Source organism: Poecilia latipinna, unplaced genomic scaffold (genome assembly GCF_001443285.1).
Source record: "Poecilia latipinna isolate Pla-1442-1.1 unplaced genomic scaffold, P_latipinna-1.0 Scaffold84, whole genome shotgun sequence".
Classification (NCBI taxonomy): domain Eukaryota; kingdom Metazoa; phylum Chordata; class Actinopteri; order Cyprinodontiformes; family Poeciliidae; genus Poecilia; species Poecilia latipinna.
Genome location: NW_015112700.1, coordinates 165,522 through 173,914, shown reverse-complemented (window position 1 = coordinate 173,914; position 8,393 = coordinate 165,522).

Here is an 8,393-nt window from a genome sequence, read left to right as displayed (position 1 = left end):
TTTTTTTATTTTTTTATTTTTTTTTTTTTTTTAAGCGCTTTTGCTTGCTTTGAAAACATTTAATGCACTTAGCTTCCCCATGACTAGTTATTTCCGGATAAAGTCTAAAGTGCAACCAATCCAAGAGCAACATTCATTTTGCTTGCCACTGATTGGCTCTACCCTGCACAAGAACTGAGATAAGTATTGCAAGGCTTCACTTATCAACAGAATAGGCAAGGGTGAGATACAGGTAGACAGAAACAGGCAGAGAAATGTGTGGACTAGGCTACGGGCATAAATCAAGGGGCATAATGGTTGCCACGCAAGACCAAATAAGTTTTCAAGCATGCATGAAAGAAACAAGGCAACACTCAAGGTATGTTGTTGATGATTATAACACGACATAAAGCTCAAAAAAATACTACGCCCCGCTTCCACTCCTTCACCCTCAGTGAATTTTATTTGCAGGAATTTGCTGTCCTTAAATCCATTGGAAGTAGCAGGGGTGTATTAGTTTTGTACTAACTGCATTATAATCATGAGAACAAAGACTTGATGAGAAGGTTGTTGTTTTTTTTACACTGTAAATGCTGTCCATGATCATTTGACACCACAGTATAATTTTCTCCCTGTCTATATTTGCAACACTTGATATGTTTGAAAACTCCTGAAACACCTCTTCAACATTCAGTTAAATTCAACAACCTTTTTCGTTCCGTTTGTTTCTGTTTCAATTTTTGTGAATCATGCTTGGGTCACTTTAAAGGCACTATATAAAATATTATTATTATTCATGCTTAATCTGTTGGTCTTCTGATGGTGTGCTCTTTGATTTTGATAGAGCCAGCTTCAAATGAAGATGACTGAGAAGTGCACTCAGTCTCTCTTAAACAGCTCCATTAATCAGCTGCTCTCTTCAAAACTTCAATCATTCTGGAAATGAATGAAGGAAAAAAAAAAATTTAGCTGACAAGAAAAAATTACAGCTCTCTTTCTCATTCCGGTCTACCCTCACCATCTGCCACTTCAGTGGTGACGATTTAATTCAGTCCTGTGCCCAACAACTGAAGGATGCTGGGAAGGTTTAGTCTTATTTTCACAAGTGGAGTTGATTAAAATTGGTCCAAACAAAGAGAGTTCTAGGTCGTGTGTGCAATATGAAGAGTAGCCCCATAATGCATGAGTGAACTTCCACCCTTTTGCTTCCCTCTCTGCCCTCTTTTATATAGGTGCTTAGCAACACACACACACACACACACAAAAACAGCACATAATCTAAAGGAACTTTTAAAAAATGTCAGAATAGGTTCCAAATTACCCCGAAACATGGAAATTAATCATTCCCTTTCTTATTTTAACATGAAACATGAATTTTAACATGAAATAAAGGTTATTTACTAAGCTATCAAGACAAAAAATAAGATGCGTGAAGATACCAGGAAGACAAAAAGCAGTTTTATTGGAGTAAAAAAGCTATCCAAGCCAACAGATTGCCTAAGATAAATTGTAAATAAACTGTGATGAGTCGCATTTTTGGTCAGATTTTACTACCTTCACCCTGCCAGACCTTTTTATTCAAGTAGAACCTGTGTGAAAGCATCAACTAGCCTAAAAGAACTGAATAGCACCACATTCCCTAAGGAAATTAAAGAAAAAGATGCCTTTGACATTCATTAGTCTTAAAAAAGTTACAAAGCCTTCTCAGGCTTTGAGATTCATTGGAACCAGAGTGAGAGACGTTATCCACAAATGAGAACATAGTGGTGAACCTTCTTAGAAGTAGCCGGCCTTCCAAAATTAACACTTTACGTCATTCAGCTAATGGAACAATAGCGTGAATCTGGTTCAGGCTGCAAATTGGACACGCCATAACTATTACAAGTCGACGATGACAAGAACAGAAGGGGGGTGGGGTGGGGGCGACTAATGTGGTTCGAGCAAACCAGACAAACAAAACAATGAAAATAAGTTCATATTAAAACAGCAAAAAGAACCGCCATCACAATAAAACACACAAGATCGTAATGTATCTGCTGCCCCCAGAGACACAACAGCAGTCACTTTCTTATGCTGTAAACATAAGAAAGTGTTTAAATAAGACAGAAGTTGAACTTTGGTCTATATAAAATGCAACGAATGGCAAAAAACTAACACGCCATAGAGAACATGGCAGTAGCAGCATTATGCTGTGGGGATATTTTTCTTCAGCAGGGCCCACGAATCTGCTTATAGCTGACTGGAAGATGGATGAGGCTAAATAAAGGGAAATCTGACAGAAAACCAAGCATAGGCTACAAAAATGGAAGTGAAGGTTCACCTTGTAGCAAGAAATCAAGTCTGAACATTCAGCCAGTGATAGAATTAAATGGTTTAGATCAAAGCACGTGTATGTGTTGGCATGGCTCAGTCAAAGTCGAGACCTAACATACCATTGAGAGTCTGTATGAAAACTTGATAATTGAAGCTCGCAGATGCTATCCGTCTACTCTGTCTGAGCTTGAGCTGTTTAGCAAGGAAAATGGGTAAAATAATGTATACGAAAAAATGTCTGTAGATATCCAAAGCTGGTAGAAACTCCAGAAAACCCAAAGCTTTATTTTGAGCAAGAAGTTCAAGAGCAAACGAAGAACCTTGGCAACGCAAGGCTCTGTACATCCTTGCATTATTAAGAATTACTTCTAGAACAAGTTCTTTCCTTACCATACAGATTAGGGGAAGCTACCGGTTCGCCATTTGCCTCTGCGGGTGTTCTGTTTGCAAGAACGTGTTTGATTATCTCGATTTCATTTATGTTTCATATCAACAGTAGTTGACGGGTGCAGGTGTCAAAAGCTCGCACTCTAAATTGACCTTTTTTCAACATTTTATCCGTTAAAGCAGATTTATCTACCGAGTCTGTTTCAACAGTGTGTTTTTGTATTTTGTTTCTACCAACAGCGAGCATAAATCTTCTCCCAGAATTTTCATCCTGCTGTTCGAAAGAGGCAGAGAGTCCTAGTAGCAGCCCTCCTAGTCCTTTTCAAACTGTTTTCTTTATGTGTTGCATAAGTTACATTTTGGAAAATCTTCCTCTATAGTAAATTTGATTCACTGCCCTCTTCGTTCCCAGCCATCTCCTGTCGAAAGGAATTTGAATCGACGCTCGCTGACAGACTTCCTCGCTCTGGCAGATGCTCTCCTACTAATCCGGAGCTCTGCTGCTGAGACTTCTCTGTGGAAAATCGTCTTTCCTGCTACCCAGGAGAGGGTGCATGAATGCCAACCTTTCACGAGCTGTTCTTCATCAGACTCATGATGGGACTCCTCAAAGGTATTCAGTCTGTAAGTGATATAAAAAGCAGACTGTGGGTCTTTGAGAGCATAATTGTCACTTAAATTGATACTAAGTAAAGTTTTTTACTATAAGTCCACCAGCTCACTTTAGACAAAAACCACAGAGTTTATAACTAGAGCGGCATACTTTATCCACTGGATGTTTTTTTTTTTTTTTGCAGGATCTTTATTTTTATCCAGAGTTTGGGAATCTGACAAAGATAATCAACAGTTAAATTTTTGTCCAAGTAGCTCTGGAATGACGCAATGAGCAATCTTCCGCCTTTCCACCCACTTTTTAGACAAACCCCACTCAACAAAAGTTAACATTTTCACAATCTAATATTTTAAACAAATGCTATTTTAAACCGCCTGTAAATTCGGGTTTCAATTAAGGAAACCAAAGATTCTTGCCAAGAATTACTATGAAACTTGATGTAGGGCAATATGTCCTCCGGCTGTGTTTTCAACTCATTTATTAATCTGATTTATTGGTTTCTTATAATCTTTTGTTTTTGATAAGCTGTGCTGTAGTGCTTGTATTTTCTTCCTTTATGTAAGTCTTCTTTCATCGGTTTGGTTCTTTTCATAGCTTTCATTGGTGAAATGACGCGAAAACAGCAAGCAAAGAAGAACGTCACCTGATCGTTTGAGGCCAATGGCTCCTATAACCCAGATCACCTCTTTAATTAGGCTCCAACACTGAAGGCAATATGAAAGCCTATTCAATTTCAAGAAATTATTATTTAGGCTTGCGCCCTTATATGGATACTGATGAATGGCACGTATAGAAAACACTGTAATCACTGGTTCAGTTTTCAAATAATCCATTAATCACTTGTTTCTATTAAAAACAAGTGAGCAGTAGCTGTAATTGATTTTTGTAAAATCTTTCCAAAATTTTTCAAAATCCCTTTTCTGAGAGGAGCATTTAAATTGATTGCAAAATAATTGTAGATTTTGTTGGGACTTACTTACAAAGACTAAACTATTGCAAAGTAGAAGTAATGATAAAAATAGAAACTCTGGATGCACGATGCTTCAAATTCCTGCCTGTCTACCTAGTGAAAAATGTATTCATATTTAGAAACCCTAAAAGTATCCACATACTGCAGTAAGAGCCTTTTTAATGTTGTGCCAAGTTGAATATTCCAAAATATACAAGCACTGAGAGGTAAAGTGGTACTGAAAAAGAGTTTTCAGAGATCCCTCATTCCTTTATATTTTCTTTCTGGTCAGATTTTCTTGTAATCTTTCAAAGAGGTCTGGACCAATATTTCTTTTGGCTTTCTGAAAGTCTACCAATCTTTTTTTTATTTTATTTTTTTTAACCATTTTCAGTCATGTTTCAGGCCGTTTTCTGTGTTTTTGTTTGTTGAACCACTTAACCCTGAATTTGTCCAGCAAAAATAGATTCCTGGTGAAAAGACAGAATCCTAAATAATTACTCCTTAAATTACAGCAGGCCTGATGACATTGGTGACCTTGGTAACACTTTATTTGAAGGGGTGTGCATAAGACTGACATGACACTGTCATAAACACGTCATAACATTTGTCATGAACATGAAGAAGTCTTTATGAATGCTTATGACAGTTGTCATGAAGTGTCATTTGGTAAAAAATGACATTTTTAATGTAAAGTTGCTCTAAAAGTTGCATTAAAAGTCGATTAAAAGTGCCAACTCTTATGTCAGTCTTATGCACACCCCTTCAAATAAAGTGTTACCATGACCTCAAACTATCAGGCGTTGTTCTACATTCTGTGGGGTTTTTTTGTTGCTTCTTTTCACCAGTTTTAAGAAAGGAAAAGAACAAAACGGTTCATCTTGCACAGCTCTGTTTATTTTTGTGCCAATTCATGACAGAGTGATGAGATGTACAGAATCCAGTTTCATCCAAACTCAGTTTAAAAATTTGTTGCGGTTTTGTCAGCCTATTTGCTTGCATTTTAGCTTTTTTTTTTTTTTACAACTTCACACATCACAGCCCAAGCATTGTAAATGCGCAAATGTAAAAATTGATTAATAGTTTGTTTTTTAACAGCAAGGTTTAGTTGCTATGCATTCATGGGGGCAAATAGTGTTTTTGTTAATGTTCTAAATGTGGTTACATGCTGCATTTGAATGTTCTGCATTAGTTTTAGGACATCGTGAGCTGCTTCATCAACAAACAACAGCTCCAGTAACATTTATAGACCTGGAAAGCTGCAGTGTTTCCAGCTATAAAACCTCATAGCCAATTTCTCAAGTCATGCCTCTCTCCTTGCTCCCCACACGCCAAACAACACACAACATAAATTCATCAGCTCGTCATACCAAACACACTGCTCAGTTACTTTAATCTCTCTGTTGTTGCAAAATGTTTGGCCATAGTGCTTCCATGAATGGGCCCACAGGTCTCGATATAACCACAGGGTAGCTGGCTCGGCTTGGCTTTTGTCATTTTGTCAACAAATGAATGCTTTGGTTATTATAATTTTTTTTATTATGGATGGAAAATTAATTTAACAGGGCCAGCAATGATAAGTTGGCCAACATAAGCTGTGATCTCCCCTTGCTTTTGCTTTTATTTGTTGCATTTTTGTGGTTTCACTGATTGTGGTCAGGACAAATTAATGAGGGGAGCTTTCTCCTCCATACTTCACACCCATAGCAGAGCCACAGAAGCCCACACTTGAATATAAAATTTGCTGGTGGACACGTCTTGAAAGCCCTTCCTTAATCCAGAGTCACACTTCGTTTCAGGCCTGGATGGCAAACAGGACGTGGTGGAGTTATCCTGGGAGGGTCGTATAGAAAGGGAGCTGAGATCACAGGTTAAAGACTTCACAGAGGAGGGTTACGAGACCACACATGGGGAACATGCAACCATCTGGCCCCGATGCCGTCGAGTTTAAAATAAAAGTCATGTTCAACAAACAAGCAAAAAGAACTGATTTTTATTAAAGAAACTGATTTTTATCAGTTGTTATTGCATTTTAAATCTGTTAACATCAGCTTTAATTGAAACACTAACTGAAGTACATAAATAAAATGTGGCTCTCAAGTCCCATACAAACACAAGTTATAGGCAGCCGTCATGCCTGACCAAGCAAAACATGTTGACTCAAGATTTTTTTTTTCCAAGATCTTTCTCTGTTGTTTAGAGTAAAGCAACTTCCCAGCAGAACAGAGACAACAGTTCCCTTTTGGTTCACAATGCTGAACGTATTGCAGTGTTTTTGGAGTCAGACTTTATTACAATGTTTCATAGTATGAAGATTTTTTTGGAGGGGGACTTTAGCTTTTCTTTCTTTCTTTTTTTAGTTCAATCCTCTTACTTGACTAAGGCAGCACGTTGTCAGTATGTGGTTGTGGTTCAGTGTGTGCCTACAATATGAGGGGAAATATGAGTGGAGGACAAAAAGAGGAGTTTCTGTTCTAAAAATTCACTCTTTTTAACCATTTTTGTCATGTTGCAACCAGATTTTACGTAATAGGCTAACCCAAAGTAGTGCACAAACCAAGAGGTGGAAGGGAAAGTGCAACTGATTCTTGGAAGGCCTCAGGGGTTTGTTGCAGAACATTAGTGAATAAACAACATCATGAGAAAGTTAAGACAGTTAAAACAGGGATAGATCTTAAAAATAATTTAGTAAGCATTGAGCGCCTCACAAAGCACTATTTTCATGAAAATGAAAAGAGTACGGCACAACTCCAGGCCTACCTGGAGATGACTGACTACTTAAACTGAACTTCTGGGAAAGAATACCATTAATCATGCTTTTAGATGGGAAGATTTATGATCAAGACAACTATTAGTGTTGCACTCCACAAATTTGTCCTTTATAGAAAAGTGGTAAGAGGAAAATCGTAGTTAAGAAAAAGCCAAAAAGAAGTCCTGCCTGTCACAAGCCATGTAGGGGACACCATAAACATTTAGAACAAGGGTCTCTCTGGTTAAACGAGACAAACATTGAAGTTTGTGGCCAAGATGTGAAATACTGTATGTGGAAAAAGAATTAACACCACGTATCATCCTGAACTCACTACATTACAGTGAAATATGCTGCATGATGTTGTGGGAATTTTTTTATTTGTTTATTTATTTTTTTTTCAGCAGGGAAAGTCAACTAATTATTGTTGAAGGGAAAATGGACAGAGCTTAATACAGGACGATCCTGGAGGAAAACATGGATTTGGGACTACCTATTCCACGTATTCCTTGCTATGGATTTCCTGTTTTCCCTTTTACTTTCTGACAGTTTCGAAATAAATATTTTTGCCCTAATTTATATTTTTCCATCTTGAACTTGGAGGCGGGGGGGAAATCCCCCACCAGCCCTTCAGGGATAAAAGATATGAGAATTTTTACCCTTGTTCTCTTCTTTTTTATTAAATTTTATTTTCCTTGAAACGCATCTGTGTAGTCCATCAGCTAAAGACTGAGAAGCAAGAGGAAAGATTACCATACGACATGCCCCAGAGACCAGTTCACAAGTATTTTTCTAACTATAAATCCCCATAAAGAATAAAATTTCTGCAGAAGATGGATGTTTAATTAAACAGTAAAAATGATAAATGTGGCAACCAGCAGCTTAAGTTGAGTGGTTAAACCAGGCATAAAGAAACAGGGATTAGAGTGGAAATACAGCATTAAATACCTTTCGGTCTCTTTAATGTGAGTAGCAAACCACAGACAGAGTAACTTTAATCTGATACTGAAATCAGTCAAAAGCAAACAGTCTGCTGCTCACAATGGCTGCCTATGAAATGGGCTTTGGTTATGAGTTTTACCAATAACTCTTCAACTTACATCCGTCAAAAAGGGACAAATAAGACGTTACTTTTATTAGCTTTTACATTTTACTCACTACTCTCGTTTACATGATTTTCTTTAAATTTCAGTGTATTGTTTTTTTAAACGCTTGTGAATTTCAATTAAACCAGTTGAGAGGAAACGTGGGTTCAGTTGTCATTTTGCAAATTAACTGAACTTTTGAAAACATCCTCTGAACATTGGCAGCACATTCATTTTACCTGGATTTTAAATCCCAACCGAATGAGCACGAAAATTACATGTTCAAAAAAGTCTTTTTTTTTTTTTTTTTTTTTTTTT